General features: G+C 41.3%; 9 non-coding genes across 9 annotated transcripts; 6 read left to right on the forward strand and 3 right to left on the reverse strand.

The window, feature by feature from the left end:
• Positions 1 to 2,921: 2,921 nt before the first annotated feature.
• LOC145519291 (U6 spliceosomal RNA) lies at positions 2,922 to 3,027 on the reverse strand. Its single transcript, XR_014063703.1, has one exon. It is a non-coding gene; the product is annotated as a U6 spliceosomal RNA (small nuclear RNA).
• Positions 3,028 to 5,910: 2,883 nt separating this feature from the next.
• TRNAL-AAG (transfer RNA leucine (anticodon AAG)) lies at positions 5,911 to 5,992 on the forward strand. Its single transcript has one exon. It is a non-coding gene; the product is annotated as a tRNA-Leu (tRNA).
• A 5,494-nt stretch (positions 5,993 to 11,486) lies between these two features.
• Positions 11,487 to 11,559, reverse strand: TRNAF-GAA (transfer RNA phenylalanine (anticodon GAA)). The gene has a single exon. It is a non-coding gene; the product is annotated as a tRNA-Phe (tRNA).
• A 4,468-nt stretch (positions 11,560 to 16,027) lies between these two features.
• TRNAA-AGC (transfer RNA alanine (anticodon AGC)) lies at positions 16,028 to 16,099 on the reverse strand. Its single transcript has one exon. It is a non-coding gene; the product is annotated as a tRNA-Ala (tRNA).
• An 830-nt stretch (positions 16,100 to 16,929) lies between these two features.
• On the forward strand, positions 16,930 to 17,001 carry TRNAA-AGC (transfer RNA alanine (anticodon AGC)). The gene has a single exon. It is a non-coding gene; the product is annotated as a tRNA-Ala (tRNA).
• A 3,836-nt stretch (positions 17,002 to 20,837) lies between these two features.
• Positions 20,838 to 20,910, forward strand: TRNAF-GAA (transfer RNA phenylalanine (anticodon GAA)). Its single transcript has one exon. It is a non-coding gene; the product is annotated as a tRNA-Phe (tRNA).
• Positions 20,911 to 21,785: 875 nt separating this feature from the next.
• Positions 21,786 to 21,857, forward strand: TRNAA-AGC (transfer RNA alanine (anticodon AGC)). Its single transcript has one exon. It is a non-coding gene; the product is annotated as a tRNA-Ala (tRNA).
• A 1,850-nt stretch (positions 21,858 to 23,707) lies between these two features.
• On the forward strand, positions 23,708 to 23,779 carry TRNAA-CGC (transfer RNA alanine (anticodon CGC)). The gene has a single exon. It is a non-coding gene; the product is annotated as a tRNA-Ala (tRNA).
• Positions 23,780 to 25,415: 1,636 nt separating this feature from the next.
• Positions 25,416 to 25,488, forward strand: TRNAK-UUU (transfer RNA lysine (anticodon UUU)). Its single transcript has one exon. It is a non-coding gene; the product is annotated as a tRNA-Lys (tRNA).
• The last annotated feature ends 664 nt before the right edge of the window (positions 25,489 to 26,152 follow it).

Below are 26,152 nucleotides of genomic sequence, written 5' to 3' on the forward strand. Positions count from 1 at the left end.
CCTGCCTTCAATCTTTCCCAGTATCAGGGTCTTTTCCAGGGAGTCAGTTCTTCGCATCAGGTGGCCAAAGTATTGGAACTTTAACTTCAGCATCAGTGCCTCCAGGACTGATTTCCTTTAGGATTGACTGGTTTGATCTCCTTGTCAGTAAGGTATTATAATTCATTCTGTTGGCATCTTCTTTATCTGGCCAAAGAATTGTCTTTTTTTTTTTTTAATTAGCTGATTTGTTGTCTTAGAATTTTGTAACAGCAAGTGTAGTTTTCAACAGTTTCTTGCGTTGACATGAATGAATGAGCTCAACTCCACTGGGCGTCCTGGAGTGGAGTCCCACGTAGGCTGAATCAGAAGTTCCGGCAGTAGCGCATGCTCCATCACATTCTGAGTTTGTTCTCAGTTCTTGCTACAGGCTTCATCTTGTGAGTTTTGTTCCAAATAGTATCAGAACAAAACTTCATATCTGCACCTATTCTTTGAAGGAGGGAACATTTTAGGAGCAAATATGGGACGGCAGAGTAGGGTTGGCGGTGAGAACAAAGCCATCCAATTCCTTTCCCTCCAAGAATGCAATAATGGGAAAGATGACACAGAAGTTAGAAAGAATAAAATTAAACAGCTGAAATCTCTGAGATGGGATCACCCTTGTCTATGCAGCTGATGATGGCCATTCTCCCGTTCTTCAAAACCTTCTTCCTTTAGCTGCTGACTTCTCTCATGTTTTCTGTGTGATTTTCTGTGGTGTACCAGGCAAGGTTTCCTTAATATGTGTATATATGATGACAAAGATTTGAAAGCATGGAATTCCCATCCTCTCCATTTCAGTCCTCTATAGACAAGTCACTTCAAGGATGGAGGACAGTGTCTGTGGTCAGAAAGCTTCTACACATGAATTAGGAAAGAGTTATTGACTAAATTTGACCATTGCCAAACTCTAGCAACAGATCTGAGTACTCAGTCGGATCTCAGAATCTATCTATTTACGTCACATTAGAAAACTCTACATTCACTGATCCAAGTACTTGTTTTAACAAATTGAGGTTTGGATAGCAACAGTGTCCTTGTAAGAAGTCGATTTATTGTGCATTGTCTACTCATGCAGATAGAACTCAGATATACAGACTTCAACATCTGGTGACTGTACTGAGTTGCCCTCAGTAGAGCTTGAAACATAAGGAGAGAGTGGAAGAAAATTAGTGGGCAGGTTTTCTGCTCCTCAGTCTGCAACCTGTTTCTTGAGAAAGACAGTTGAGAAAATAGGGGTAGAAAATTGTGCATGGTCTCCTTATTTTTTTTCTCTTTCTACTCTTCTTTCAATTGTTTTTTGCAAATGAATCAATAACTGGTTTGTGAATGTGGGTTTGGTATGATTACTGCCTTGGATGAACAGTATCTTCCTTTGTTGTCTCACTCCATCCAGCTTTCCTTGTTCTGATACATCAGGTTTAGTCATGGATTCCAAAGCCCTTGGAGTAGAAATGCTTGAGCGCTTAAAGCAACCAACTAAATTAGATAGTCTCCCTTGAATGTGAGCAGGAAAAGATGAGTAAAGAAATGCAAAATCAAAAGTAAGAAAAAAGAGGGAAAAAAGAGAGGCCCAGACATGGTCCTCGTGCTCAGTTGTGTCTGACTCTTTGCAACACCATGGACTGTAGCCCACCAGTCTCCTCTGTCTATGGGATTTTCCAGACAAGAATACTGAAGTGGGTTGTCATTTCCTACTCCAGGAGATCTTCCCAACCCAGGGATCAAACTGGCATCTCCTGTATCTCCTGTATCTTCCCCAGCACTGAGCCACTGGGGAAGCCCTCAGACTTGAAGGGGCGGGGGAGCCTTAAACCTCAGACATCTTCCATGCTCTGTGATTTCTCCACAACTCAATTACACCCACCCAGACACATGGCTTCCAAGAAAATTTTCATGACTAATTACCTTCCTTCCTTTTCTGGGTGTCTTTGAGGACCTAATAGTTGGCAGAATAGAGTTTAGTCTGTGCAGCTCCTTTATTTCTGAACCTCCTACTCTAAATCTGATCTTACAGCTACATCATAAGAAGGGGCACTGCAGCCCAAATGAAAGGACATAGGACACTCAGTCTTCCCAAAGCTGATGGGCCCTAAGGGCTGCTTGCCAAGGGATGCGTGAGTAGCACTTGCATCCACCAACACAGAGAAGCCCATTATGGAACATACCCTTGAGTCTTCAAATGCTCCCTCCTTCCATTTTATTCCCCTCTGCCTACACAGACTGCAAATAAAATGAAAAAACATAATGCAGAAGGATGTGAGAAAGAGTAGTGTGCTTCCTTGAGAATTTAACTGCATGTGGGGAAGTTAGACCCAAAGGATGGATTCACAATAATTACGATGAAAGGAAAACACCTCCAGCCCGGCACTATGTCTGCAAACTTTGCAGTGACTTTTCCAAGCAGATGCTACAGCTCTGGTTCTTAAAGACACAGAAGACAGAAAGAAAAGAGGAGGAAAACAAAGTATTCCTGAGAGGTAGCTATTACAGAGTTTTGGGGTTTGTTTGTTTGTTTGTTTTTTGTTTTTTCTTTTTTTCCAAATGGCGTTTTCTCAGCAATGAAGAGAATGCAGAAGAGATGTGCAACTAGGACAAAATCTACCAATGAATTAACTGATTATATATCCAGTAGCTGGGTCTATGTTTGGGTGGTTCATTAGTTAAGCTTTTAAAATTTTAGTTAGGGAGACAGTGTTCAAATCCCTAAGGGTTCAGTATTGGAGTGTCTGCACTTATTCTCGAGTTATTGGTGGTGTCGGGATATGACTCCAGTTATTTTTAACTGGTAGAAAGCAACTGAGATCTTGTCTGCTCTTAAAGTTCTGAGTATTTGCAATAGGATCCTTTACCCTTCCCTTTACCCTAGTGGTTGGTAAGCTATTGCCTGTGAGCTAAGAATGGTTTTGGAACATTTCCCAAATTTGTATGTCATCCCGTGCAATGGGCCATGCTCGCTTTCTCTGTATCTTTCCAGTTTTAGTATGTGTGCTGCTGAAAGAGCAACATTTTTTATTTTAAAAGGTCAAAAAATACAATAGTATTTTGTGACACATGTACCTTGTATGAAATTCAAATTTAGATGTTCATATATAAAGTTTGATTCAAACACAACAACCTCATTCATTTACACATCATCTATGGCTGTTTTTAAGCTAAAATGTAGAGTAGTTGTAATAGAGATGGTACATGGCACCTTTTCCCTTCCCACTGCTGCTGGGCACACTACACATTGCAGTGACTCAGTGATGATTCCTCAAGTTTTTCAGTGTCACACACATAATATTTTATTGTTTAAAAAAATTAGCAGTGGTTACACATCATTTAGAAACAATAAAAGCTGACCTCAACAGTGAGCTCCTTTGGCTGAACCATGACACTTGTTGTTCAGTCCAAGTCATATCCGACTCTTTCGTGACCCCGTGCACTGCAGCACGCCGGGCTTCCCATGACACTGGGAACCATGATACTATATCGTGTTCTGGGCGTTAACATACTGAAGGAATTATGGTATCATGAGCACCATCCCAGTAAGCATTTACTTCTTTTTCACAGGAAGACAAATTATCCTCGGTATTCACTAAAATACCGAGCTTGCCAAAACCTGGGGTTGGACCAGGGATCTTTAAGATCTTCAGTCTAACTCTCTCCCAGCTGAGCTATTTCAGCCACCTGAAAAAGAAAGGGTCTTGGACATTTCTTTTTCAATGTTTAGATTGTCAACTTTGACTTTTGGAAGGGTTCAAGCTCCTAAAGCATGGTTGGCCAATATATTTGCCCACCCAGAAAGACTTGGAATATACTGTTTTCCATGTATGCCAATTGGATACAATTCCTGGCAGCAAGGGATGAATAAATACAAATGGAGATTTTAAAGAGAAGTATTAGGGAGGGATTCAGTGGAAAGCCTTTCTGCTCCTCTGTATCCTGTAGACACTGTTCAGAAGTAATGGAACCTATAGGGAATATTTTGGAGAATCCCTTATTTTTCTCTTCTTTTTGATCCATACTCGTACATAATCTCCAAAAATGATGAGAAATGTTATCCAGTGATGCTATAAATTTGCTAAAAGAATACAGTATACAAGAGCATTACCAGACTACTAAACACTTGTCACCATATTCCAACTGACAGGACAGCAACTGTCACAAAAATTAGAAAATTTGAAATGACACATCTCATTGCAACAGTATTTCTTCACACACACACAAGAATGTTTTTACTGAAGATGAGGTTGCAACCAAGTCAGTCTCTGATTGGCTCCTTTGTAAATCTTGCAAGGAAACCTATTTACCATGGCAAAGAAATTTTTCAAAAATTGTTTACTTATAATATCCAAAAGAAATATGCCTAGAGAAAATAAACTTAAGACCACTAATCTTTGGGTAAGAATAGTTTATTGAGAATTGAGGACAGTGGAAGCAAAATCAAGAGTTCATTTTAAAAAGAAGGCAAATGATGTGTCATTTTCATTGTCTCTTGATGAGTCAGTCTACAGATGTTACTGACATTATTCAGCTGTTTATTCAAGGAGCCAATGTCATTTTTAAGTGACTGAAGACAATCTGCATGAACAGTCTATGTGGAAAAACTACAGGTGAGACTTTTTTGTGAGAATTTGAACAAACAATTCATTACAATCTACTGCGATATGTTATAACTGGTAGTGGTGAAATTATGAAGAGAACAGAAAAAGGTTTTAAAATTTGTGAGAAAGGGAAGCCTAGTGGGCCTCTTTGAATTTTGGAGGCCAGTGGTGAAGTCAATCCTCCCAACAGGCCTGACTTTACACAGGGCACACAACTGTTCACTTTATTTGGAAGGATAGCTGTAGCATAGGGATCCACACTAATTCATGACAGGTAACTAATAGTTTGACTGGCTGACTGGTACTTGGGAGGAAAATTGCTGAAAACTGAGGACAGAGAGGTTTGGGAAAGAGACAGACGGATGTGCTCAGTCGCTCAGTCATGTTCCAATTCTTTGCAACCCCATGAACTGTAGCCCTCCAGGCTCCTCAGATAGATGGATAGATTTTACTAAATGTGCAGAGTCTAAGGATATTTATTTTCCATGTAAATGCTCTCCAAGAGAAACCTCCTAAGAAGGGGATCTTAATAGACAGTTGGACAAGATAACCAAATCTGTTGATGTCTGGAAGCTTATCTTCTCCTTAGCCATCACTATCTTTTTCCAGTGGAATTATGAAAAGAATGGCCACAGTGACAGAATGGAAGTCATGTATAGCTCAGTAATATGGACTTCCATACACCAAAATAGACCAGATTGAAGCCATCTGAATTTGGACAGAGGACTTGCTGGGCTACTGGCCATGGGATCGCAAAGAGTCGGACACGACTGTGTGACTAACTTTCCTTTCCTTTTGCTAGTGTATGAGATGAGTGCAATTGTGCGGTAGTTTGAGCATTCTTTGGCATTGCCTTTCTTCGGGATTGGAATGAAAACTGACCTTTTCCCGTCCTGTGGCCACTGCTGAGTTTTCCAAATTTGCTGGCATATTGAGTGCAGCACTTTCACAGCATCATCTTTTAGGAGATGAAGTAACTGAACTGGAATTCCATCACCTCCACTAGCTTTGTTCGTAGTGATGCTTCCTAATGCCCACTTGACTTCACATTCCAGGATGTCTGGCTCTAGGTGAGTGATCACACCTTCGTGATTATCTGGGTCGTGAAGATCTTTTTTGTGTAGTTCTTCTGTGTATTCTTGCCACCTCTTCTTAATATCTTCTGCTTCTGTTAGGTCTGCTGCAGGGTTGGGGGCACTGGGTGTAGCAGTGCATGCATGGGACCTTTTGAAGGAGGTCACCGTTAGCTTCATTACCTCCACCATAGTTTGGCCCCAGATAAAAAAACAGAGCATTAGGTGGTAGCGTGGCCGAGCGGCCTAAGGCGCTGGATTAAGGCTCCAGTCTCTTCGGGGGCGTGGGTTCGAATCCCACCGCTGCCAATCGTTTTAGGACTTCCCTGTAGCTCAAACGCTGAAGAACCTGCCTGTGATGAAGGAGACCAGGGTTCGATCCCTGGGTTGTTGGGAAGTTTCTCTGGAGAAGGGAATGGCAATCCGTTCAAGCATTCTTGCCTGGAGAATCCCATAGACAGAGAATCCTAACTGGCCACAGTCCATAGGGTCGCAAAGAGGCAAAGAGTCGGACAAGACTGAACGACTAACACACACGCACAAATAACAGGGAGGGAATACAGCCCCACCCACCAACAGACAATTGGATTAAAGATTTACTGAGCGTGGCCCTGCCCATCAGACAGAGTTTCCCCCTCAGTCCTTCTCTCCCATCAGGAAGCTTCCATAAGCCTCTTATCCTCCATCAGGGAACAGACAGGATGAAAAACACCATCACAGAAAACTAACCAATCTGATCACATGGACCACGACCTTGTCTAACTCAGTGAAACTATGAGCCATGCCCTGTAGGGCCACCCAAGACAGACAGGTCATGGTGGAGAGTTCTGACAAAATGTGGTCCACTGGAGAAAGGGAATGGCAAACTTCGGTATTCTTGCCTTGAGAAGCCCATGAACAGTATGAACAGTAAAAGGTCAATAAGAGTAGATATTTAATATTTGTCATAATAACATTAGTGATCCAGGGGATTTTTTTTTTCTCTTTTAAATTAGTTTATTTTCTATTTTTTAACTTAACAATATTGTATTTGTTTTGCCATACATTGACATGAATCCACCATGGGTGTACAGGTTTTCCCCTTCCATAACCCCTCTCCCACCTCCCTCCCCTCAGAGGATTTTTATAAAATGCACTTACTTAAAATCTGGGAAACCAGTGAATTTTTATGGCACTCTCATGATTATGTGTGCATGTATTCAAAACAGAGCAACAGTTAAAATGTTGAAATCATTGATATTAGTGAGGGCTTTTGAAGTGGAGAAGCCTGAGCCAGAGGCTAAATTCTGCAGTCAAAGGGAAGGAAATGACAATGGCGGAGTGGTGACAGGATCAGGGGAAAATACAATGCCAGAGAAAGTTTTATTAGGAGGGTTTGCATATCAGAGTGAGGATGCTCCAGACAGGATCTGTAAGCAGCAACCATGCCTCTGCTGGAAGGAAAAGTCTTTAATACAATTCAATTATCCTGGTTTCAAGAACGCGATCCTAGAACATGTTTGGCTGAATCACCAGATACAAGGGATGGGCAGACTTGAGTGGGTCTCAAGTGTCTTTGAGAAAGTGGAAGGAGTGTCTTTCCTGTTGAAGGTGACTTCACAATGGCATGGAATAGCTTGATAGGGTGCTTCTTGCATGAAAATATTTACCTTGGGTGGAATGTGCCCCCTAAGTTAATTCAGAGAACAATTGGCAATTTTGTGCGTCTGGTCAATGTCCAAATTTTTGAGGCAGGAAAGATGCAAGGTTCCCAGACTCCTGAAATAAAACTTTTACAGTGGCCAATCACTTTATGTGACAGTGTGGTTTCTTGGAGTAGCCAATTGTTTGCAAAAAACATTAATTTTAACACAAATCAAACCACTCACCTCTTTTGTGACCAAGAATAACCTTTCTCTTTCTCTCAAATCTCTTGCTTTGCACTCAAGTCTCCCTCTACAACACCTACCCTCTCCCCCCCCCCGCATTTAAGCAAGACACAAAAGCTATTTTACTTCATAAACTGGATTGTATGATCAAATTCATGTTGATTCATCAAAATCACTAATAGGACCACAAAGTTAAACTACTTGTAGGAAAAGGTAGAATTGTCCCACAAGTATGAAGCAACTATCCTAAATCTCTGGACACTAGTGTCCTAAATCTGCGTTCTTGGATGTCTCCATAAGTGCTTAGGACTCCAGCTGTGTATCTCCATTAGCAACATTTTCAAAAGGTAATGCTCTCCCAAGCATACCCAGCATAAGAATCCAGGACAAGTAGAAGGAGAAAGAAGTTTTCTTGTACTCTTTTTACATCTTTCCTTTTGGGACCCAAACAGGACAGGACAGTTTAGCAAGTCTGCGTGGTGAGTAAGCATCTCCTGCCTTCTCAGCTCAAACCTGACACTGGTGAACATCCATTCTGAGCCTCTTAGAAGAGGGCAAGGGCACAAGAGAGTGGCTTGCCTCTTTGGCTGGGGCATTCGCTTCTGTACCTGTCATCATGGCCAGCCTTATATGTCTGTGATCAGTGCATTTCAGAGGGCCTTGTGTCCAGGAAATTATGCAGCCAGTCTGTCCTTCATCTCACCACTGGGGAATCCTGTGTTCTTCATGCCAGAAGAGGAACTGTGTTCCCCAAAGTACTAGGGCAAGTTCACTTCAGATTTTCCAGCTTCTTAATTTTAAACTTTCTCCAAATCCAGGGAAAACTCCATTGAACTGATTCCTGAAGCTAGTTTGATGAAAGATGAGGTGGGGACATAGTCTAAGTGATTTTCCTGCTCTCTGAACTCTGATTTTCCCCAGTAGTTAATTTTTGTGTAGTAAAGACCTTAACCAATGTAGGAGTGATTGCTCAGTGACTACAGTGGATGGTTTTAAAAGGTGGACAAATCTGAAACTGAGAAACAGATATCAAATATTAACATATATATGGAATCTAGAAAAATGGTACTGATGAACCTGTTTGCAGGGAAGGAATAGAGACGCAGATGTAGAGAGCGGACTTGTGGGCACAGCGGGGCAAGGAGAGGATGGGACGAACTGAGAAAGTAGCATTGACATATACCTATTATCATGTGTAAAATGGGTAGCTAGTGGGGCGTTGCTATGTAACACAGGGAGCCCAGCCTGGCGCTCTGTGATTACCTGGGGAGAGTAGAGGAAGGCGGGGAGGGAGGGCCAAGAGGGAGGGGAAACATATATAATTATGACTGATTCCCCTCGTTGTATAGCAGAAACCCACACATTCTCCAATTAAAAAATAAAAGATGGACAGATGTATTTGAACAAAAATGCCCAAGTTATGAGTGACAAATTTCCCCAGGGCCATTTTGGTTAGCACCAAAGAAATGGCACACAACAAGTTCCAGCTGGAGGTGCCGGAGGATTGAACTTGGGGCCTCGTGCATGCTAAGCATGCACTCTACCACTGAGCTACACCCCCTCATGGTGACAACCCCTTTGTGGAAAATAATGTAATGGCAATAGCTATCTGCATTGGTTTTCAAGAACCCTAGCCCAGTACAACCTAGCTCTGTTCTGGAGAATCTTGTCCATGTTTTTGCCCTCCTCACATGGAGCTCTTGGCTCTACAAGAGTATGAAGAGCTAGAAACCAGAGTAACATCTACTGACTTGCAGTGGTTTATTCTGTTCTACTCTAGGGATATAATTGAATTAAGTAAGGTTCCTTACAACATTAAAGAAGACACTAAGTATTGTTTTGAAGATTATAAATTTACTTCCCTGGTGGCTCAGATGGTTAGGAATCCGCCTGCAATGGGGGAAAACCTGGGTTTGATCCCTGGTTTGCTCCTTGGGTTGGGAAGATCCTCTGGGGAAGGGAACAACGTCCCCAGTAGAATTGCCTGGAGAAGTCCATGGATAGAGGAGCCTGGCAGGCTATAGTCCATGGAGTTGCAAAGAGTCAGACATGACTGAGTGACTTTCACTTTCAGTAACAAAGTACCTAGGGAAGAAATCTGTAAACTGGCAAATGTCAGTAAGATTTTTGTTTTACAAATCGTGGATAAATCAGAAATTTGAACAACTCATTCCTGGACAAGATGATTGACTGGAATTACGGGGTGTGAGTGAGGAGATGGCCAGCATAAAAGGATCCTCAAACCCTAAGGAGTTGGTATTTCCACTTTTTTCATGTTTTATGCCATTTAATTAATTGCTTTCAAACTTGTCTCAAATCTAGGAACAAGTATACTTGCTGAATCGAGATGCCTTTTCCCAGTGAGTGCTAGATAATGAGCATCATCTACTTACCACCAGGTGTAGGAAGGTTAGAGTTTTGAGACATTGAAACTTGGTTGGTTTCCCAAGGGCAAGGTGAAATCCTGCTCACAGAACTCTAGGTTGAGTTCTGACCATGGTCAATATGACATATTTGGTTTTTTTTTTCGAGCTTTCAAAAAAAAAAAATGGTGCTTTTAAAATATAGCTGGGGACAAGAAGTGGATAATATTATAGTAATAACAATAGGTTACATTACATGATTATATCACCTCCTTGATAAATAGACTCTCCATGAGGTGAAGTAACTAACTGCCAACAGTTCACAGCCAACAAGCAGCAGGGCAAGTTTCAAAGCCAGGCAGATTTCCATTAGAGCTCCTGCTCCACATCTTTTCTTCTGAGATGGGAATCCTGAAGTCAAAAGGCAACTTGAGATTAGTTTGGATTTATTCCTCTTTAAAAATGTCATTATCACTTATAGGGAAAGAAGTAGTCCTACATAATTAATGTTGAGCAGTTTCCAATTCTCTGGGGAAATGGGGAAGCAAGAAAGCAATGAACTCACAATACTCACCATGAATTAAAATACCTCAAGTCCAGCAATATGGTCTGCAAACCCTGCTGTGATATTTTGTAGGGGACGTGACAGCTTTGGTTTTGAGATGCCTAAAGTAATGGAAGACAGAAGAGAGAGGAAAACAAAGTATTCCTGAGAGCTGGGTATTTATTATAGCATCTCTTTCAAATGGGATTTTCCCTGCCATAAAGAGAATGCAAAGAAGCTTTGCAACTAGGATAATATCTATCAAATGAATTAGTTAAATGTATGTCCAGTAGCTAGATCTATAGATTACGATAGCTCACTAGGTAAGCTTTCAGAATTTTTAAACTGGGGAAACAAAGTTCAAATACCTAGGGGCTGAGGTCCTTCTGTTTGAATTTTTTCTCCAGTTATTTCTAACTGACAAAAGCCTACTGCAACCTTGCCTGCTCTTAAAGTTCTGAGTATTTACAATGAGGTCCTCTCCTTAGTGGTTGGTAAACCATTGCCAGAGAGCTAAGAATGGTTTGGGAACATTAAAAGGTTGAATAAATAAAATGAAAACTACTATTAGTTGACACATGAAGTTTATATGAAATTCAAATGTCAGTGTCCATATATAAAGTTTTATTCGAACACAGGCACTTCATTTACACATCTTCTATGGCTGCTTTCGAGCTACAACAGAGAGTGTCTGCAACAGAGACGATAGGTGGCACCTTTTCTCTTCCCACTGCTGCTGTTCACACTATACATCACAGTGACTCGGTGACCATTGCCCAAGGTTTTCAGCGTCATTATTGCATAATATTTTATTATTTTTTAAAATCAGTAGTGCTTACTGCTCACAGGGTATTAATATGTTGGAGTACTATGTAAACTTAAAGAGGTCATAAGATACCTTTATTACCTTGGAAAAAAAAAATTGAAAATCTAAAAGTGGGCTTCTGTTATGAGCTCCTCCATGACAGAAATGTGGCACATATTTAACATGCTAACGGAATACACTGTATTAACTAAAAAGCACAGCTTGCCGAAACCCAGGATTGAACCAGGGACCTTTAGATCTTCAGTCTAACGCTCTCCCAACTGAGCTATTTCAGCCACTTGAAATGGTAGCCTTTGACCTCTTTTTTAATAATTAGATTGCTTTCAGCTTCTTTTTCAGGTTTCAAATTCCTTAAGCCTGATGGTCTAGTTGTCCAATATACTTGCCTGTCCAGAAAGAACTGGAATCTTTCTTCCATATGTGCTGTTTGGATCAAGTTCCCTCTGGTGTGGGATGGTAGGTGGAGCAGGGAGGCAGAAGAGAGGTCATAGCAATTCACTGGAAAGTCTTTCGGCTTCTCCACATCCTGTCAGTTGACCCAGACCCAGTTCAGAAACTAAAAAAACATAAATGGCAGTATTTTTTTTGGGGGGGGGTCTCTTATTTTTCTCTTCCTCTTGATCCTCCTTCTTTGAAAGTCTCCAAAAATGCTGAGAAATGGAATCCAATAACTCTATAAGTTTGGAAATATATATATGTACAGTAAGTCCCCTATATGCAAACTTTCAGAGATGCCAATGTGCGTTCCATCAATGCCAGACATCAGTGCTGTTGCAGCTTACCCTCCACTTCCTGTTGCTGATGATCCTTCCTCTCTACTGTATCCCGCCTCCTCTACCTCCTCCAGGCAATAACTCTTCTTGCCTGTTCACTCAGGGCCAGCACCCTGTATGCCAGCTGTTGTACTGTACTAGTATACTGTACTATAAGATTAAAAATGTTTTAATTTTTTGTTTTTATGTGTTCTTTGTGTGAAAAATATTATAAGCCTATAACAGTATGGTACTATATAGTGATTGTATTAGTTGAGTACCTAGGCTAACTTCGTTGGACTTACAAACAAATTGGACTTACCAACTCACTCTCAAAACAGAACTTATTCATATGCATAAACATTACTAGACTACATACTCATCACAATAATTCTCAACTGACAGGAAAGCAACTGTCACAAAAATTTGAAAATTTAAAATGGCATATCTCACTACAACAGACTTTCTTCACAAAAAAATCAATAGTTAAATTTTTTATTTAAAAAAATTTTACACAATTTAAAAGGTTAATTTCTATTTAAAGTTATTACAAAGTGAAAGTGTTAGTCACTCAGTCGTGTCCGACTCTTTGTGATCCCATAGACTGTAGCTCACCAGGCTCCTCTGTTCATGGAATTCTCCAGGCAAAAAATAATGAAGGGGATTACCACATTTTTCTCCAGGGAATCTTCTTGACCCAGCAATCGAAGCTTGGTCTCCTATATTGCGGTCAAGTTCCTTACCTCCTGAGCCATGAGCTTTGTTCCCCTGGAATCTGTCTTACACTCAAATTTGTACCTCCCACTCCCCAATCCTACTATTGCCCTTCCCTCTCCCTGGTAACCACTAGTTTGTTCTCTATATCTGTGAAATAACATCAATAGTTGATTTTTAAAATAAGACAAATGATTTGGCATTGTTTCCTTTGACTCCTGATGAGCCAACAGATGTTACCAATATTATTCAGTTGTTTATTCAAGGAGTCAGTGCCAGTTTGAAGTGACTGAAGAAATAATCTGCGTGAGTAGTCTTCCTGGAAAAAACTTCAGGTGAGACTATTTTGTGAGAAGTTGAACAATTCATTACAACATGGAGTGAAATCTGCTACAATATTTTAGAACTGGTTGCACCTAATAAATAAAGGTTTATTTGAACAAGTTTTAAAACTTGTGAAAAATGTAGGTCACAGTAAGTGACCTACAAATAAGTAGACATTTCCTGCCTTTATTCAGATACTTGTAAACTTTTGAATGTCATAGGTCATCCAACAAAGAGGTATCAATGGAATCAATCATTGCCATTTTTGAAAATTTATCAGTCATATAAAGTGAAATCTTTGGCCTACCCTGCTAAGTCACTTGGCAAATAAGTCATAAGCCTTAGTTCAGGGCTGAGATTAAAGCCCTGGAGGTGCTGGGGTTGAACCCAGGGCACCGTGCACGCTAAACACTGTGCTCTACCACTGAGCTACATCGCCTGCAGAAGGTGTTTAGGATATTCCATATGGCAAGTTGCCACTATCTCTGGGTCAGGGAAGAGCCCTGGGAAAAGATTCCTTGGAGAAGGGAATGGCTACCCACTCCAGTATTCTTACCTGGAGAATTCCATGGACAGAGCCTGGCAGGCTACAGTCCATAGGGTTGCAAAGAGTTGGACATGATTGAGCGACTAATTGGGGGCTTTTCGAGATTTAAGCTACCGTGCTGTTTCTGAAACCCTCAAGAGAAGAGACTTTGCTTTCTGAATTGAAAAGTGTCTGAATACAAAAGAGGTCTTTTGTAAGTAGGGGACCCTCCAAGGACTGCTGCTAGCTGACTTCCTGAGTGGCAGTTCCTGTCCACCACCAAGCGTACATCAGGATGAAATATTCTGTTGCATCTTCAACTTCTTTTCTGTCTACAACGCTCTTAGAAAAATATAAAAGATAGTGGAGGGGGATACAAAGGCCAGTGCCATGAGAACTCCTCAGGAAATTTAGGTCCTCGTGGGGAGATAAGAATGAGGTGTAACTAATATAGATATGAAATGAAGAGCTAAGTCAGTCATAACTAAACCACTGCACCTAGCATCTTTGTCTGGAAACACAGAAGCAGCATTCTGTCCAGGACACTGCAAATCTAGCTCTGAGACCCCTAAGGACAGAAGACAGGAAAGAGGATTAGAAAAGATGCTCCTGTCGATATTGCACCTGTTTCAGACAGAATGGTTTTCCACAAGAAGGTGAACATGAAGGAAGCCAAAAAGAAAATTCTTTATAAGACCTCCCCACACCTGGGTAGGTCCTCAAAATCTATCTGTCCCTGGGGCACAAATAACTTGATGTTTCCTGCCTTTATTCAAATGTGCATCATTGTCAACCCAAACACGTATACTTTTTTTGTGTTTTTGTTTAGTTTGTTTTAAGGAAATCCTGTCATAAGTGGAAGGGGACAGGAAATCATGTAATTTTAAAACTTCTCTAAATGACTGAAAATCAGCAAGGTTCAGCTGTTCCTAGACTAATATCAGAGAACTGGAGAGCTGAGGGGGAACGGAGAGGAGAGAGGGAATGGGGAGGTGAGAGCATCCTGGCGGGAGAGTGGGGAGGGGAAGACAGCTGCGGGGAAAGAAGAAGCAGCTAACCTGGAGCACGAAAACGAGGACACAAGAATAAAGTTTGAGAATGAGCATTATACACCACTGATATTCGGATAAGGGAGAATGTGGATGTATCCGAAGTCTTGGTCTCTTCTGCATGTCGACAGGTTCGCCTCAAGAGGAGTCTTCCTTATTCTAAGCGAAGTAGGTGAAAACGTATGTCCTACGAAAATCCCGTTTGTTTTGTTCCAGTTATCGTAGTTTGAGAGCTACTAGTTGCTTTTTCCTCGCTGGATAAACAGGTTGAGCACTTTGGAGGGCCCTTGTGTAGCTGAATTTTTGTTTGCGGTGCAGTACTGCCGGAAATTCCCTGGAGTTTTGGCAACCCGCTCCAGTATTCTTGGAGCCCATGGACAGAGGAGCCTGGCGAGATACAGCTTATGGGGTCGCAAAAGAGTCGGACACGACTGAGCGACTGAGCATGTACGCACGCACTGCAGAAATTGATAGCTTTATAAAGAGCAACTGGAAAGCCACGTCTGCATTCCTGTGTGACTGCAGTGAGAACAATGCTGAGCGTAGAAGCAGAGTCCGCCGGTGGCTTTGGGCTTATGTATCTGAGGCAACAACAGATTTTTAGCACACTAGATTTGGAATGTGAGGGGCAAATGAGAAAGAAATGTAAGCCGGACAGCAAACGAACACTCCTAAATACATATCCAAGAATGCAAGTGTCAGCACCTTGGATAGCGCCTCAAACTTTTGCCCTGATGGTAGCGCGTTTAAGTGTCTGAGCGAAGATTCTTTAGCTCTTCCATTCTTGTTTCTTACTCTTACGCAGAAGTCTCCTGAAACCCAGTTTTCTTCTAGAGATCTTTTGGGACATTTTCAGTGTTCTCTACAGCTTATATATTACACTTCTCCCAGTGGGAGTTCTGAAGAGCCACAGTTCGAACAGAGAAAGTCTATTCAAACAATTACAGTCTGTCCTCCTCTAGATCTTTGTTTTAAGCACAAATGGTATTTCCATCAAAGACACTTGAGGATCAGAAGTATCTGGCTTCACTTTGGCCATTTCCGAAGTCCTCATACAATACTGTTACCTAAGAATAGTAGAGGTGGGGGCAGGCATCCTATACACTGTGTGTACCCCACAACACAGCTGTGATTGCTCAAAATGGCTAGAGAGAAGATGGCTAATAAAAACATGGAAACAAATGGTTTGAGTACACCCGCACGAATTATATCGTTGTATTCCAAAGTGACAAAGAAAACTGCGGCACAAGAACAAGGCAGGAAACTTTGACTCATTCAAAAGACCAAAGGCAGCAAAGGCAAAAATGACAACAATAATAAACAAGTCAAAAATTCTCCTAGATGGCTTACTGAGGTCTCCAATAAAGAGTCTCCCGAGTGGAGGTGCCGGGGATTGAACCCGGGGCCTCGTGCATGCTAAGCACGCGCTCTACCACTGAGCTACACCCCCTAGCATACTTGTGCTTCTTTCTTATGGAAATTACTCATGTGTTCTCTAACATCAACAACTTCCTTAACATGGATGCTAAATTATTTCATTTAACTTAATTTTTGCCACATGTTCATCCAACATTTCCCGTCGGCATCTTTGATGAAATGTTTTATTTCTAGCACCGCCATTACTATCCTATTTCACTCTCCTAAACCATGCTGCACAAAATTTTCCCACTTTCCCTTACTTTTTCTGCTCAATAGCAAAGTTAAATTCATAACATTTCACTCCAAGGGCCTCATCATCACTGTTGAAGTCTGTCTTCCCAAGGAACATTTGATTGAAGGAAAAGAAAAAGAAAGATCTGGCTCACGCAGGATCTCTCGAACCTGAGGCAACAAGCACAACAGACTCACATTATCAGGCTTGAGGACCCAGTGACATTGGCAGCATCATTGAGGAGCACGAAGGGGAAAGAACAGAAAGAGAAGGAAAAGCAAAAGTAAGACGTTCTCAGTCAATTATCTTTTAGAAGACATTATTCTTTCAACTGTTCGGGTTAATGAAAGAGTTGTGGACCAAGGAGAAGCAAACCTGTCCAGTGATCATCCCTTCTCTGTGCTTCTCTACTCTTCTACCACCAATCGTAATTATATTGTACAGTTACCAGAAGTAGTAGACAACGTATCATTATTCTTTCTGATCAAGTAAACTGATCAGGCTTTTACTTTGGGTGGAGTGGGCCGCCCAGAACTCTTGTAAATTAATTCACAGGACAATTAGTTACTTTGCATTACTCACCAAATCTTCAGTAATGTCTAATATGAATGAAACCTCCTGGCAACATAGGGGGTGTAGCTCAGTGGTAGAGCGCGTGCTTAGCATGCACGAGGCCCCGGGTTCAATCCCCGGCACTTCCACTTGGACGTATCTATTTATTGAGGACCACTACGAATGAAAAAAGTGCTGAAGGGTAGTAGCTGGTTTGTGAATCTTCAACTGTTGCAGTCTATCCAAAATAGTGTCACTCATCTCCTCCAGGAGTTTGAAAGAGGATCAGGTATTTGTCATGAGGAATTAACCCCCTCAGTAATTTACACAAGTTAGCTGACCCCACATTGGGGAAGTTAAGGATTTTATTTTATGTCAAGCTTTCCTTGACATAACTCAATACACCCCATTCTTCCACTGATTCTTATCTCTTTAAATAAAATCATGCCTTTTATTCATAAATTCCGATCACAAAGAAACACCAGAAAAATCATGTAAAGACTCTGGAGTTCAAATGAAAATTATCAGTGGAATAGAGAGGGAGCAAAATGTTCCTGTGTCCCAACATTGGTCATAACAGTGAAAAGACCCACTCTCACTTCCTCTCTCTGATTCGTGCATCCATGGATCCTGATGAGAGAGATACATTGCCACTAGTCACAGATGAAGAGTATTTACCATATCCTGGGTATCATTACATGCCCTCCCTCACCAAAGGTATTGTCTCCTAGCTCATACCATAATCAAGTATTCAAAAGGTCATTCCATCATCCAATCAAGCTAGTTGCTTCAGGGTTAGCGGCCTTACTCTGAGGCCAGTGAATTCCAGAATATTAGCCCATTGCCGATTTTTTTTCTATAAACTGGCTTCTTGTCTCAGAAACAATGCTGAAGGTGCTGTTGAATAAGACATTCAGTAATTTCGTGGTTGGTGGTTTTGGCAGAAGCATTGTGGGACATGAAGGGAAATCTATGTATAGAATAAATGTCTATTCCAGTGAGGTTAGATATACATTGTGCCCCTAATACAGAAGTGGTCAAATGTAGGGAACCTGACACCAGGGTAGGTAGTTGGTTCCCCAGTGGAGTAATAGCCCCCAAGTGAGGGCTCAAAGTTTGTGATGTTGGTAGTTTAGTCACTTAGTAGTAATTTAAATTACATTATTTTGGTGCACAGCAGTCTGTGTTGCTTCATTCATTATTAGAGAAATGCAAGTCAAAACTACAATGAGGTATCACCTCACACCAGTCAGAATGGCTATCATCAAAAAAGAAAAAAAAATGTGCAAACAATAAATGCTGGAGAGGGTGTGGAGAAAAGGGAACCCCCTTGCACTGTTGGTGGGAATGTAAATTGATACAGCCACTATGGAGAACAGTATGGAGATTCCTTAAAAAACTAGGAATAAAATTTCCATATGACCTAACAATCCCACTACTGGGCATATCCCCTGAGGAAACCAAAATTGAAGAAGACACACATACCCCAGTGTTCATTGCAGCACTATTTACAATAGCTGGACATAAAAGAAACCTAGATGTCCATTGACAAATGAATGGCTAAAGAAGATTTAGTACATATAAAAAATGCAATATTACTCAGCCGTAAAAAGGAACTCATTTCACCCAGTTCTAATGAGATGGATGAACCTACAGTCCATCATACAGAGTGAAGTAAATCGGAAAGAGAAAAACAAATATCATATATTAATGCATATATATGGAGTATAGAAGGATGGTACTGATGAATCTATTTGCAAGGCAGCAATGGAGACGCAAGCATAGAGAACAGACTTGTGGACACAGTTGGGAAAGGAGAAAATTAAGAGGGTAGCATTGAAATGTATACTTTACCGTATGTAAAATGGATAGTGGTGTTGCCCAAATGGTCTGGGAGCAAGTGATGAGAATGAAGACAGAACACAAAATCTGGTGCAACAGGTCAGGGGACCTGTAGCCTCTAGCAACGAGTGCAGGGGACCTGCACCTCTCTGAGGTGCAGAGTCCATTCTGAGTCTAGCTTTTATTCCTAATTGCAGACTACAAGATTTTTTTGATCTTATCTTTCCCAAGACACTACACTGACATAGTCCAGATCTCCTGTTTTTACCCCAGGCCATTCTCCTTCGGGCTAGTCTTGGGAACAATCAGCAAGTGCACAGGCAGCAGTCATGCCTGCTGCCAATCCGGTGTTCCAAGGTCCATGCTTTCATGATCCCAGTCATACTCCCTTCTGGGTCTGGCCTTGGGGATTTGTAACAAGGAGATTATTCTTAAGAAAAACATGAAAGATAATCATTAACACAGTTTCTTAATATATGCTGTTTTTCTAGGTGCTATTTCTGTGGAATTTCTCAAGGCTGTGAAAGGACATTATTAGGAATTCCCACTAATATTGGGAGTTTGCTGTAGGATGCAGGGAGCTCAAACTGATGCTTTCTGGCAACCTAGAGGGGTGGGATGGGGTGGAGGGTGGGAAGGAGGTTCAAGAGGGAGGGAATGTGTGTATACCTGTGGCTGATTCATGCTGATGTATGGCAGAAACTAACACAATATTGTAAACCAATTATCCTCCAATTAAAAATTTAAAATTAAAATAAGTATTAATAAAAAATTAAAATACATATGTAGAACCAAAAAAAGAAAAAGAAGAGGTAGTCTCTGTTGCTGAGCCTATTTCTTGTCATCATGGTTACTTTGTTCATAAGCTCATTGACCAAGTACAGCGGTGGCCAAGGAGAAGCTTCCAGACATCAATAGAATGGGTCATTGTGTTCAACTGCCTCCAAGGAGGTTGCTCGCTGTAGAGCATTTACTTGAAAGCAAATATCCTTAGACTTTGCACATTTGGGGGATTCTGTCTACCCGCCTATTTACCAGACCTCTCTGTCACCACTTTTTCAGTTTTCTCTCAATAATTTTCCCTCCAAGCCCCTAATCACCTGCCAAACTATTAGCTACCTCTCATTAACTAGTGTAGATATCTACCCTACAGCTGTACTTCCAAGCAAAATGAACAGTCACATGCCCTGCTTGAAGTAATGCCTACTGAGAGGGTTTACTTTCACTACTGGCCTACAGGTTCTATGGAAACTGCTGACACGTGTAAGGTCCCAGTATATGAGCAGAATTATCTATAAACCAGATCTGGTTTTTGTTTTTCTTTTTCTTCTTTAGTTATCAGGAGTTCCCTGTGAAGTTCTGGATGTGGGTTGAAGAATAGAGGACTGTACCAAGTGTAGGAGCCATGGGAATATGAGCTACTTTCTCATGCAAATGACTCATAAGCCTTGCTTCATTATTCTGTTTCTACTTGAAAATGAAATGATGATGTGCACTATTTATTACCTCACAATGCTAAATGATTCCCTTGCCTGAATCACAAAGGAGCCAATCAAAAACTGATTTGGTCATAGTTTCAATTTTACTTTTGAAGAAAATTTTGTGAAGAAATTCTGTTGTGATGAGATTTGTCATTTCAAATTTTCTAACTTTGTGACAGTTGCTTTCCTGTCAGTTGGAAATATTGGCTGGAGTGTTTAGTCTGATAAAGTTTATGTATGTGATATTCTTTTAGCAAATTCACAGCATCATTGGCTTTTATTTCTCACCATTTTTGGAGATTGTGAGAGATGAAAGAATGAAAAAAAGAGAGAGAGTGAAATAAGAGCTACCAATAACATTTTCCTTAGTTTCCTTTAGTTTCTGAGCTGTGTCTGGGTCAACTGACAGGACGCAGAGAAGTAGAAAGTCTTTCCATCGAATCCCTTATTGTCACCTCTCTTCAGATTTTCCTACTTTTATGTGTTCATCCCATGCTGCCAGGAATTGGCTCCAATTGGCATACATGGAAGGCAATCGATTCCAGGTCTTTCCAAGTAGGCAAATACATTGGACAACTAGGCAGCCACACTAAAAGAATCTGAAACCTTCTAAAAACCGAAGTTGAAAAAAAAGAAATGTGAGGAGAGTAACTTTTCAGGTAGCCGAAATAGCTCAGTTGGGAGAGCGTTAGACTGAAGATCTAAAGGTCCCTGGTTCAATCCCGGGTTTCGGCACTTCAAAGTTTTTAGTTGATCCCCAAGGACGAGTTTTCTTCAGGTGCATAAGGGAATGTTGTAATGGACTGACGATCACAAAATGGCTCTAGATTTTTGTATGAATAAACTCACAATCGAATTTATGAAATCTTACTCCAGCCAAAATTTTAGAACTTTAATTTTTAGATTTTAGAACTTTAATTCAACAAGTGTCTGAGTAATCTATTGAGCCACTGACCTCTCAGTTCAAACTGAAGTTTCCAAGTTCTGAAACGGACAACAGAGTCATTATTACCATCCTCAGAGCAAAAGTTGGGGATCCTTTGACGCTGGCCATCTCCTCATTCAGACCTTGTATTTCAGTCAACTCTCTGACCCATAGCCTTATTTTATCTATTAGTTTGTATTCCTGTATTGTTTATTATTCATTTTAAAGCTCAGTGTTTCCAAGATTGCCTTGAAGGTACTGTGATCTTTTGAGCTTGCTATAATCATTGAGCACTTTCTTACATTCTGACACACTGATATTTTGGGTGACAGCAAATTTTTACAGTGGCTTTGGTTCCTTCTAGTGGGGATCTGTATGAAGAAATTAGGATATGGGGCTAGTTCTCCTAGTCATTCCTTAAGTATCGTTGATTCCAGGCTCTTCTTTTCTTTCTTCTATTCACCTTTTGTAGGTTGACAAACGTGAATAGATACTAGGAATGATGTCTTTCTGCCTAACATGAAGTTGCCCTTCTCTTTGTGTAGATGAGAAAGAGAATGAAATAAAGGAGTTTCAGGAACTAATGGAACTGTACATAAGCAGTCTTTGTGCTAATAATTTCAAGGTCTGGAAGCACTAGGCGGATAGATATGTCATTAAGTTTTCTTCCTTAAGACAGGAGTGAGGGGGTGTAGCTCAGTGGTAGAGCGCGTGCTTAGCATGCACGAGGCCCCGGGTTCAATCCCCGGCACCTCCAGTAGTGAATGGCTGGTTGTGTGGTTGTCATCACCTTGTGAAGGCATGCAGTTTAAACTACAGAATGCCCCTTGGTGTTGATGTCCATCTCTGGGAGCCTTTTTGCTGTTATTTTGAGCTACCTTCGGGAAGAAAAAGTGAAATATATCTGGTTTAGAATTCAGTAAACTAGGTTTAAGTATAAATAATACAATTTTAATAGCTTTTTAAACTAATGTCAAACTGTACAGTTAAAAAGCAACCAAATTAAAAGAATTTAAATATAACAAAATATAGGAAAAACGGCATACTCATAATTTCTCAGATCTTCATGCACTTTTGAGTTGAAGTTGACAAACTATCTCTAACATATGACATGCTGTAACATGGTCCTTCTGCACATGCCTACATATGAAACCAGAATGTCCCCCAAAGTATGCCTCTTTGACATAAAAATTATTTTGAGCTGAAGACAATTAAGTTGCAAAAATGTTCTCTTTATCCTTCCATGTCTGACCAAAAGCAGGATATAAATCCTCCTTTGACTGGAGAAAAACTCTTACCAGCCCAGATAGGCACTAGTTCAGTTCAATTCAGTCACTCAGTCATGTCTGACTCTTTGCAACCCCATGGACTGCAGCACACCAGACCTCGCTGTCCATCACCAACTCCCAGAGCTTGCTCAAACTCATGTCCATCGAGTCAGTGATGGGCACTAGAGGAACAAACAAACCTTAGTCCACTAGTTTCCTCCCCAGTAGTTAATTTCCCACAGTTTACTGCCCTGAAAAGACAAAAACTGCTTTCCTCAACCCTGTCCTTTATCTATAAATTTACCGTTCTTTGTTGAATATACTTCATTAGCTGAGCTGCTAAACTTGCACTTTGAGTCACTTTTTGTTTGTGTTTCTCCTGAGTGGTGCCTGTTGCACACATCAGTAAGCACTGCTTTTCTCTTGTCAAACTGCCTTTATGTTTAAGAGTACCAGCTGAAAACCTAAAGTGAGTCAACTTCTGTCTCTTGCATTCTCTGTCTCTTCCCATTCTATTCACCCAGCAAGTTGGACAGCACCCCATTAGATCTACACACTATTTAAAATGATTCAACGCCTCTGATCATGCACTTGGGAGTGACAGCAGTTACAAGATCCTCTAAAATAGACAAATCCTTACTTTTCATTTCTAGACTTCTTCATGGAGAACCAGTAGCAAATAATGGAAATCAGTGAGGACGAGTCTTTTTCTGAATTTCTTAGATTATGGGAGAGTAGAATGAGCGAAATGAAGCACTGGGTTTAGTTTCTAGCACCTTTATTCTTGCCCTTTTCTTTTACTCTCTTAAACTGTATTCGCACAAACTTTTCCCGCTTTCCTCTCCATATTCCCTTACTCAGTTTTTCTTCCTCACATCAAAGTTAACTTTACACCCATTTGCTCCTGACCCCTTTCCACTCTAAGGATTATCCTCACTGGTATGTCTGTCTTCTCAAGGAACATTTGACTGAAGGAAACAAAAAAAGAAAGATCTGGCTCATTCAGGATTTCCTGAACTCCAAACAACAAACTTGGAAGTCAGTCACAAAATCAAGCTTGAGCACTAAATTCCACTGACAGTATTACTGAGGAGCATGAAGGGAAAATAACAGAACCCCCCCACTTTTTTTTTTAAAGTATCTCTCAGAAGGCTTTATTCTTTCAGCTGTTCCTGGTTAATTAAATAACTGCAGGCCAGGAAGAAGCCACTAGACTGTATATTTTAAAACTTCAGAAATAGTAACATTTAACCTGGTAGACTTTCTCTAGGCAACTCATAGCTTAAAAAAAAAAAAAGACATAATATTTTATTAAACAGCCAAAGGGATATGAATACAGGGGGGTGTAGCTCAGTGGTAGAGCGCGTGCTTCGCATGTACGAGGTCCCTGGTTCAATCCCTGGCACCTCCATCTGTATTTTTGTCAGCCTTTCTCATATTTACTCCCTCCAGCCTACCGTTTCCCAGGGCCGAGAATCAGCAAAAGGAAAACAAGAAGGAAAGAAAGAAAGAGGATAAAATAAAGGGGAGTGGAATGGGGTGGTGGTGATGGAAATATCCCTGTACCTTTAGTTAGTTATCTGAGCAGTCAGAGACCTGGATTTTCATGTGGCTATGGAAGAGAAGGCCCCTGAGATGAGACTAGCACAAGGACTGAAAAAGATCCGTTGGTATTGGAGAATAAGGACTCATTGGCATGTATTTTAGGCTTTAGACTGAATTTGGACCCTGCAGTTTGTGATTTCTGCTTCAGGTGTCTTCCTACTTTTCTCAGCTTGCTCCAAAGTTTGCTCCATCACCAGCTCTCAGGAAGGTATTTCCATTCCATCAACAGGGAACGTCTCAGGAATGGGGCGTTTTTCTTGAGTTTTCAAATTCCTCCTTTCCCCTAACTTCAACCCCCTTTGCCTCCAAAACTGCCTAAAAGACCGTAAAAATACCGCGGAAGAAGACAAAGAAGAAAAGTACTGCGAAAGAGGAGGGTAAGGACGCGGCGGATAGAGGCCGATTTGGGTACTTCCAGAAGGAAAGAGATGACAGAGCGGAAAGAATTCACACACAACCTGCCAAGAAATGCAGAGCAACAGTGCATGTCCAGCAGACCTAAGGCAGCAACGCGATCGGGCCCTCTGCAACTGCTTTCCTTATTGAGGCTCTGTTTTGAAAGACAAAAGGAGGAGAGAGGAGGAAAAGAGTACACAACCTCTTTCGGACAGAATTCTCTCCAGAATGAGGAGAGAGCAGGGGAAATGTGTGGGATGGGACTCCATACGTGAAAGGAGTCTCATTTAACGTCATGTGTGAAAGGAATTAGCGCTTTGTAGCCTAGATAGCGTCTGTCTCCTCAGGCACTGAGGCGCAAAAACACTTTCCGTCCATTTTGTGTGACAAGTAACCCAGATGTGAATTTTGAATGAAGTTCGAAAGTAGACAATAATTTATAATATTAGGAACTCTGCAAACTCAAACTCTGGCAGGTTAGGGAAACCCTGACCTGGAGTGTCAAAAACCCGGAGCCTGGGTGGAGTGAACCGAGTTATGGGGAAGATCTCACTCGGGAAGCAGTATAGTGGACAAGAGCGGAAAGGCGACGCTTGAACGGGACAAGGAAGGAGGCGAGTTGGAATCAGCAAAGTAGGGAGAAGAGGGCTATACGTGGATCTTTAAATATGAGTAGGATTTGGGTAGATGGATAGGAAGGACCTGTCCAAGCTCCACCTCTCTTCTTTGCATCCTATACCTACAAGAAAGTGTTGAATTCCCGTGTATTTTAGGGAAGTTAACAGAAAACTTCTGTCCCTTAAGAAGATCGCACTCGTTTGTACCCAAACTGTTGGCTTTTGAGAACATCTTGGGGCCCTTTCCATAGGCGAGCTCTTCAGAGGGAAGTCAAATTGTTTCAAACCTGATGTCTGTTGTGGTGGCAGCTGCTCTTGGCTTGAATATATGAGGTACGTGTGCAAGACTGATTTTAACACGGATCACAATTGAAAATAATCTAATGAACTCACCCTTCCTAGACAGTCAGGAAACCCTAACTCTCGTGAGCCCGGATAGCTCAGTCGGTAGAGCATCAGACTTTTAATCTGAGGGTCCAGGGTTCAAGTCCCTGTTCGGGCGGTACTGGAACTCATTTTCCTTCCTATGTCCAAGAGATGTTTTCACTCTCTGCTCTGGGCCATGGTGCTACCTGAAGATTAAGTCATCAACCCTTAGCGAGTATGAAGTCGAATAAAGAAGAGTTTGAGACATTCGCTCAAATATGCCAGAAACAAGGACTCCTCCATGGTGGAATGGGTATCGAGAAGAATGAATTCCTTTCTGCTTGTGGGTAGTCTGTTGTGTTTTTGCTTTGTGGGTGTTAGATCGAGCCTGGAAAGAGGAGGAGCTTGGGTTTGAACATGATTAAGGTGCCGACAAATAGTGCAGTCAAAGCTATAGTTTTTCCAGTAGTCATGTAGGAATGTGCTGAATTGGACCATAGAGGCTGAGCGCGGAAGAATTGATGCTTTTGAACTGTTGTGATGGAGAAGACTCTTGAGAGTCCCTTGGACAACAAGGAGATCCAAACAGTCCATCCTAAAGGAAATCAGTCCTGAATATTCATTGGAAGGACTGATGCTGAAGCTGAAGCTCCAATACTTTGGCCACCTAATGTGAAGAACCGACTCACTGGAAAAGATTCCCCTGATGCTGGGAAAGATTGAAGGCAAAGGAGAAGGGGCAGCAGAGGATGAGATGATTAGATAGCATCACAAGCTCAATGGACATGAGTGTGAGTAAA

This window comes from Giraffa tippelskirchi, chromosome 8 (genome assembly GCF_054371585.1).
Source record: "Giraffa tippelskirchi isolate mGirTip1 chromosome 8, T2T-mGirTip1v1.2.pri, whole genome shotgun sequence".
Lineage (NCBI taxonomy): Eukaryota > Metazoa > Chordata > Mammalia > Artiodactyla > Giraffidae > Giraffa > Giraffa tippelskirchi.